The following is an 8506-nucleotide window of genomic DNA, read 5'->3' on the forward strand; positions in this document are numbered from 1 at the left end:
ATATATATATATATATATATATATATATATATATATATATATATATATATATATATATATATATATATACTGTATATATATGTGCATATATATGTACATATATGCACACATATTTAAGTGTATGTAAATATATATATATATAATTTACATAATTAACTTAACTTAAAACTTTAAAAAAACTGATAACATATATATATATATATATATATATATATATATATGTGTGTGTGTGTATATATGCATATATGTATTCAATAAAATGTTTTATTATATATTATTATTATTAAATATTAGAATTTTAACTGAAAATATAAATTAATAATAAGCATGCATAATAATAATAATTTACATAATATATAAAAACATTTTAAGTATACATAAACATAAATATAACAACAATAATTAATTTATGTGTATGTTCATTACAGAAAAAAATTATTTAATTATGTATGAGATGAATAGTGTATTAAATCACGCTGTTAGAATAGCATGCTATCTTTCAGTTGCTGCCTGTGTAGCACCTCAAACCAGTCACTTTTGAGTTTCCGTCTCACTTAATATGCCGCCTTAAAAGGCAACTCACTAGGTTATGGAACAGAGCTTTAGCATTGACCATATTGATTTTGCTTGGTTTCAGCTGTGTTGTAGTTGTCCCTCTTATCTTCTGTCTGTCTGCTTTCTTGCTCTTTGGTTTGTCTTTATATGTTTGTTTGGCATCATCATTTGCTTGGCTCCCACCCTCCCCTGCTTCCTCTCACATTGGACTGCATGGAATCATGGGATTCCACAGCCCCTCCCATCACCTTCTCTGAGAAGGTGCATCGACCTGCTGGAACCACCAAGTCTCTGAGCAAAAAGGATCACAAGCTGTGGACTTTCAGTCTTTAATGTTAATTTTCTGCTTTATTGTTAAATAAATAAAGTTACTTTTTTTGGCTTTGCAGGATTTAAGGAAAGTACAAAATAAATTGCACTGCCATATACTACTGTAAAGTCTGTTCAGCCATGGCATTAGTTTGTAGGCTAATGTGCCATGAGTTCCCATGGGAATTTTTAATGGGTTTTTAGAAAGCATTTTTTAATTTTTGAGTAAAGTAAGGTGTTTGGTCAACATGACTTTAAAATAATTATTTTTATTTTATTTTATTTTATTTGACAAAATTTATACACAATCATGCCTCAAATGGAGACACACCATCTCGGGGGGAAAAAAGTAAAAATTGACCTTTTGTTCCTTTAGGGGTGCTAGAGCTCATCACTAGGGCAGTTATTTACTAATTTACCCCTAAATGGTTAATATATATTTTATGATGATTATTCTTTTTCAAAGGTACAATTAATTTCCTTAAGGATAGTTTAATTGATGATAAAACATACTGAAATGAAATACTTAAAAATATTACTTTGTATGTAACTAGTGTTATACATTAATAAACTACTTTCAAAACACAAATTTCAATTTCAGCAAATTGAAAAAAAAAAAAAAAATGTTGTACCCATAAAGGTACAATTATTGCACATTTTTCTGTGTACACAGGATTGTAACTGCAATAGAAATATGAGTTTACGTGCTTGGCACATCCTTGTAGTGCTTATGTCAAAACTTAAAATTATAAAGCAAACAAAGGTTTCAACATTTATTTTTGAGATCTCACTGCGGACATTTTGATAGTAAAATGGCTGTAAGTAATGTGAACCACGGATCTTAGTTTGCTCAGAAATAAAAAAAACACCATTAAAAACCCTTAAATGTTCCTGAGGGAGTCATCAGTCATTCTCTTCCAGGTTTTATGAATACAAACTGAACAGCTTGATTCAAACATACAAACAAATATTGACCATTGCTTCGTATTTTGTATTGTATTCAAAACCACATTATGAAACACATTTGGCCTCAGAAACAAAAGCCTTTGCTTCTAATTGAGCCTTTTCTTTCTTTCTAAACCACCAGCTGCTCTGTTTTGCTCTTGAAGTGCTTGGTCGTCACCAGTGGAAAAGGTTTTTTTTGGTTCACAAGTCAATGTGTTTGTGTCTTTCTCCCTCCGGCCCAAACTCATTCCATTATCAGTCAATCAATGAAACTGTCCACATGCATTTGGATTGCGGCGGTGCTCTTGCACCCCATTGGTTAGAATCAAACTGCCGTTCCCTGGTTCAGTGCGGACTGCCCCTATGCCCTGACAGACACAAGGACACGTGAGCCTCGCAGACGATGCCTACGGTAGGTCAGCGGTGGGGGTCGTTGTACAGGTCAGCTGTGCAGAGTTGGGGAGCGTCTCGCTTCCAGACGTTCCTCAACATGAGACAAGTTTAGAAACGGCTGGTGCTTGACCTCCACCTCTGACCTGTGATCCACAGACCTCGTGTCAAGTGTGCTTTGGAATGCTTTAACACTAACTAAACCAGCTTTCTTCTCGCTGTTCAGCTTCTGGTCTGTGGAGTGATGTTGAAAACAGAAGTTGCTGGGCCAATGGTGTGGTTGAACGGCACGGTTGAACAGATTATGTCTAGGCCAGGGTTCCTCAAATCTTTCCCTGGAGGTCCAATGCGCTGCAGAGTTTAGCTCCAACCCTGATCAAACTCACCTACCTGTGATTTTCTAATGATCCTGAAGACACTGATTAGCATGCTCAGGTGAAGATTTTGATATATATATATATACATATATATATATATATATATATATATACTGTATATATATGTGCATATATATGTACATATATGCACACATATTTAAGTGTATGTAAATATATATATATATAATTTACATAATTAACTTAACTTAAAACTTTAAAAAAACTGATAACATATATATATATATATATATATATATATATATATATATGTGTGTGTGTGTATATATGCATATATGTATTCAATAAAATGTTTTATTATATATTATTATTATTAAATATTAGAATTTTAACTGAAAATATAAATTAATAATAAGCATGCATAATAATAATAATTTACATAATATATAAAAACATTTTAAGTATACATAAACATAAATATAACAACAATAATTAATTTATGTGTATGTTCATTACAGAAAAAAATTATTTAATTATGTATGAGATGAATAGTGTATTAAATCACGCTGTTAGAATAGCATGCTATCTTTCAGTTGCTGCCTGTGTAGCACCTCAAACCAGTCACTTTTGAGTTTCCGTCTCACTTAATATGCCGCCTTAAAAGGCAACTCACTAGGTTATGGAACAGAGCTTTAGCATTGACCATATTGATTTTGCTTGGTTTCAGCTGTGTTGTAGTTGTCCCTCTTATCTTCTGTCTGTCTGCTTTCTTGCTCTTTGGTTTGTCTTTATATGTTTGTTTGGCATCATCATTTGCTTGGCTCCCACCCTCCCCTGCTTCCTCTCACATTGGACTGCATGGAATCATGGGATTCCACAGCCCCTCCCATCACCTTCTCTGAGAAGGTGCATCGACCTGCTGGAACCACCAAGTCTCTGAGCAAAAAGGATCACAAGCTGTGGACTTTCAGTCTTTAATGTTAATTTTCTGCTTTATTGTTAAATAAATAAAGTTACTTTTTTTGGCTTTGCAGGATTTAAGGAAAGTACAAAATAAATTGCACTGCCATATACTACTGTAAAGTCTGTTCAGCCATGGCATTAGTTTGTAGGCTAATGTGCCATGAGTTCCCATGGGAATTTTTAATGGGTTTTTAGAAAGCATTTTTTAATTTTTGAGTAAAGTAAGGTGTTTGGTCAACATGACTTTAAAATAATTATTTTTATTTTATTTTATTTTATTTGACAAAATTTATACACAATCATGCCTCAAATGGAGACACACCATCTCGGGGGGAAAAAAGTAAAAATTGACCTTTTGTTCCTTTAGGGGTGCTAGAGCTCATCACTAGGGCAGTTATTTACTAATTTACCCCTAAATGGTTAATATATATTTTATGATGATTATTCTTTTTCAAAGGTACAATTAATTTCCTTAAGGATAGTTTAATTGATGATAAAACATACTGAAATGAAATACTTAAAAATATTACTTTGTATGTAACTAGTGTTATACATTAATAAACTACTTTCAAAACACAAATTTCAATTTCAGCAAATTGAAAAAAAAAAAAAAAATGTTGTACCCATAAAGGTACAATTATTGCACATTTTTCTGTGTACACAGGATTGTAACTGCAATAGAAATATGAGTTTACGTGCTTGGCACATCCTTGTAGTGCTTATGTCAAAACTTAAAATTATAAAGCAAACAAAGGTTTCAACATTTATTTTTGAGATCTCACTGCGGACATTTTGATAGTAAAATGGCTGTAAGTAATGTGAACCACGGATCTTAGTTTGCTCAGAAATAAAAAAAACACCATTAAAAACCCTTAAATGTTCCTGAGGGAGTCATCAGTCATTCTCTTCCAGGTTTTATGAATACAAACTGAACAGCTTGATTCAAACATACAAACAAATATTGACCATTGCTTCGTATTTTGTATTGTATTCAAAACCACATTATGAAACACATTTGGCCTCAGAAACAAAAGCCTTTGCTTCTAATTGAGCCTTTTCTTTCTTTCTAAACCACCAGCTGCTCTGTTTTGCTCTTGAAGTGCTTGGTCGTCACCAGTGGAAAAGGTTTTTTTTGGTTCACAAGTCAATGTGTTTGTGTCTTTCTCCCTCCGGCCCAAACTCATTCCATTATCAGTCAATCAATGAAACTGTCCACATGCATTTGGATTGCGGCGGTGCTCTTGCACCCCATTGGTTAGAATCAAACTGCCGTTCCCTGGTTCAGTGCGGACTGCCCCTATGCCCTGACAGACACAAGGACACGTGAGCCTCGCAGACGATGCCTACGGTAGGTCAGCGGTGGGGGTCGTTGTACAGGTCAGCTGTGCAGAGTTGGGGAGCGTCTCGCTTCCAGACGTTCCTCAACATGAGACAAGTTTAGAAACGGCTGGTGCTTGACCTCCACCTCTGACCTGTGATCCACAGACCTCGTGTCAAGTGTGCTTTGGAATGCTTTAACACTAACTAAACCAGCTTTCTTCTCGCTGTTCAGCTTCTGGTCTGTGGAGTGATGTTGAAAACAGAAGTTGCTGGGCCAATGGTGTGGTTGAACGGCACGGTTGAACAGATTATGTCTAGGCCAGGGTTCCTCAAATCTTTCCCTGGAGGTCCAATGCGCTGCAGAGTTTAGCTCCAACCCTGATCAAACTCACCTACCTGTGATTTTCTAATGATCCTGAAGACACTGATTAGCATGCTCAGGTGTGTTTGATTAGGGTTAGAGCTAAACTCTGCAGGAAAGTGGATCTCGTGGGCCAGATTTGAGGATTCCTGGTCTATGCTATGGGGATAAGTCAACAAAAATTATGTACTGTATACTTATATCGAAATTTAAAGTATGTTATTAAATTATTAACACATATGTGGTATTAACATATTAGTAACTAAAACTATTGATAATCAAATTGAAATTAAATTGTAATTGAAATAAAGCTGAAATGAAAAATTTTACTTGAAAAACTTTATATATATATATATATAGTAATGTGGGATATTTTAATGGCGTTATTTTATTCTCTTTCTACATCTTTCCACTATTTTTTTTTCTTTTGAAAGTAAGTGCCGATATAATAGACCAATGTAAACTGCTCTCAGTACAGAATAGGGGTCCGCTTTGGTCCCCGAATATTATCGAACAGCTCAACAGTAGCGCGTGAACGAAATGTGTATATAGGAGGCTCGCGTTTTTTGTTTATTATTTTATTTTTCCAGCTGGTTCTTCCGCGTTCGTGGATACACAGGCACCTTTCCGCCAATCTCGTGTCTGCGTTAAAATGATTTTGCTCGGAAAACGAGCAACCTTGTTAGCACCATTTGTGAATTTCCTTTGAGAGTGTAGTCATTTTTCTTGATTATTTTAATGCACCATCTGCAAGTCTGTCATTCCGTAAGAGCGCTGAGGTTTACCACTTTTATAAAATGTTTAGGAGTTTTTGTGTTTAAATGCACCGGCCGATGTGACGCAGTAGCCAGCTGATGTTGGAGAAGCAAAGTTTGATGGTAGTATAATGTTAATAAAAAGAGACGATTTGAATAAAGAGGTTTTGTGCAAATGAGATGCAGGAGACTTTTGATTAACAGGTATTTATTTGAACCTTATTGACAGATTTTTTTTATAAGTCCGGATAGAATCTGCAGGTTCATTTTGATGGATGAGCGACAAACGTGAGATTTAAACACAGTAGGCCACTATCCGCTGTCTGGTTGTGCATTAAACAGCTTCCCTCAGCCCACAGTATTGCAGATGTTTATATAAATGGAGGATCCGGTCGTGTCTCTTCAGTTTGAAGCACCTGCGTCTTTTCATTTATAGTCTAGACCTGTTGGCGCCTGTGTAAATAATTTCCCAGAGAACACAGACTTTGTAAATCAAATGATGCATAAGGGTAATGTCAATATCCTACATGTTTTGCCACTTTGAGAAACATAAACTGACATATACACACACAGTCGTGTTTTCATTTTAGGTTAAAGATGAATTCATTTGATTCATTTTAATGGTTGTTACATAGGCTTTTGTAAATCATAAATAAATATGGATTTTACAAATAAGCAGAAAAATTGTCTGTTTTGTGAGAATAAATGTATGTTTGTGAGCGTAACAGCCCACTTTGTTTTTTGATTATGCTGATACAACATTGAAGGTTTATTGAGGTTATATACTTCAGTATCTGAGAAATATATTTTAAATAATTAAAAACAATATATATATATACACTATATATGTATGTATGTTTAATATTGTTTAAAATGAAAAAAAAGCAAATATCATTTGTAGGGATTCTCGTAGTTTATATATTGCTTCACTTCTTTTTAAGAAAGAAAATAAGATTATGCTGACAAAAAAACAAATAATAATTTCAGCCTTTTAATTACTTTTACCATTACAATACAAGACCGTTATACCAAACACTTTCTACTTTGACCCACAAAAATCACAATAGATTTTCATTTAGAAAATGAAAAGGTGAAATCAAGTCATTGTTGATGAATTTTAATTTTTAATGCATTTTTTGAGAAGTTTGTAGATCTGAATACAAACATGCGCATTTTTGACCCAATTGACATATTCTGTTCAATATTAACTAGACTTCAGTTATAAACATGACCTTAATTCTCCGTGGGTGTGTGACGGCACAGATGTGTCAATGTACAGACAGAATTGTATGTGTGGAGTTAATGTTTTTGGCAACAGTTTTGAATGTATTTATGAAACTCAATCACTGCTTTCTCCTGCTCTTTTGTCTCAATGGACCCTTTTCGAAGGCGTCGGATTTCTTTGATGGCTTCCAGACCTGAGATGTGCTTTGTTTTCACCAGGTAGCAGGCCAGCATGGTCCCCGTCCTGCCATGACCATGCATGCAGTGAACCGCAACAGCCTGAGGAGCACAGAACCAAAATCAGATTTTATCTGGCTGACAGCAGTTTATGAAAACACTACAAATTTGGTTGACACAAACTGATAAAGTGTGTGTGTGTGTGTGTAAACACACATATATATATATATATATATATATTTACAGAGAGAGAGAGTGAGATAACACATAGTTCTTATTTGGAAATAAATGTTTATAGCATTTCCATTTCAATAAGCTACTTATAATTTATTAAGCATTATAATTATATTAAATTGTTTTTGACCTAGTGCTAGTTGCCCACGTTTTAATTGCGGAAAAACATTAATTTGACAGATATTAAACTAATATAACGACCTCTTTCTTAAAAGGAAATACAATTTGCTTTAGTCAAAAATAGCCTACAAATGCATAATTCTACTATATTGTATCTCTGCTATATATTTTCAATTCGATTTCTAGATCAATTATTACGGATTCATAATATAAGAAAGAAAGCGGGCCACGACTTATATATATATATATATATATAATATTAAAGTAGTTGCATTAGGGAGGCTCATACAGCCGCTCAGATTCATAGCTGGATAGTAGAAGAGGAAGGCCAAACACATCTCATCTGAAGTTGAGAGCCCCCCCTGCGGGCAGACATAAAAATGACATTTTAATGTAGAGAAGCAGTGAATTAAGCTGCATGAAGAACAGTAATTATATTAATACTAACCCATGTGAGTGTGCTGCGGTTTTCAGTGTTATAAGTGCACTCCACCAGCAATTTGTCACCCTGAAAGTCCAAAAAGACTGAATGCTATTAATAATTATGCACTGATAAACTAAACCTCCTTTAGACAACATATAAACGTGACGTATGGTATTGTGCAGTGCATATATTTCATACTATATATATTAGGGTGACCATACGTGCCATTTTCCCAGGACGCGTCCTGGCCAGGATTTCTATATTGCCTAAAATATCTAGGTTTTGGCTTTGTTTGCGTGTGCAGATCGATCGGTGTATGACATCAAAATACCTCGAGAGCATTTTGAAAGCATAAGGATCCGTCTGTATGGTATTTTGATGTCATACACCGATC

General features: G+C 34.4%; 1 pseudogene; it reads right to left on the reverse strand.

Moving 5' to 3' along the window:
• Positions 1-7921: 7921 nt before the first annotated feature.
• LOC107603071 (DBH-like monooxygenase protein 2 homolog) overlaps positions 7922-8506 on the reverse strand; it is an 11091-nt pseudogene continuing 10506 nt past the window's right edge.

This window comes from Sinocyclocheilus grahami, unplaced genomic scaffold, assembly GCF_001515645.1.
Source record: "Sinocyclocheilus grahami isolate Dianchi unplaced genomic scaffold, SAMN03320097.WGS_v1.1 scaffold340.1, whole genome shotgun sequence".
NCBI classification, from domain to species: domain Eukaryota; kingdom Metazoa; phylum Chordata; class Actinopteri; order Cypriniformes; family Cyprinidae; genus Sinocyclocheilus; species Sinocyclocheilus grahami.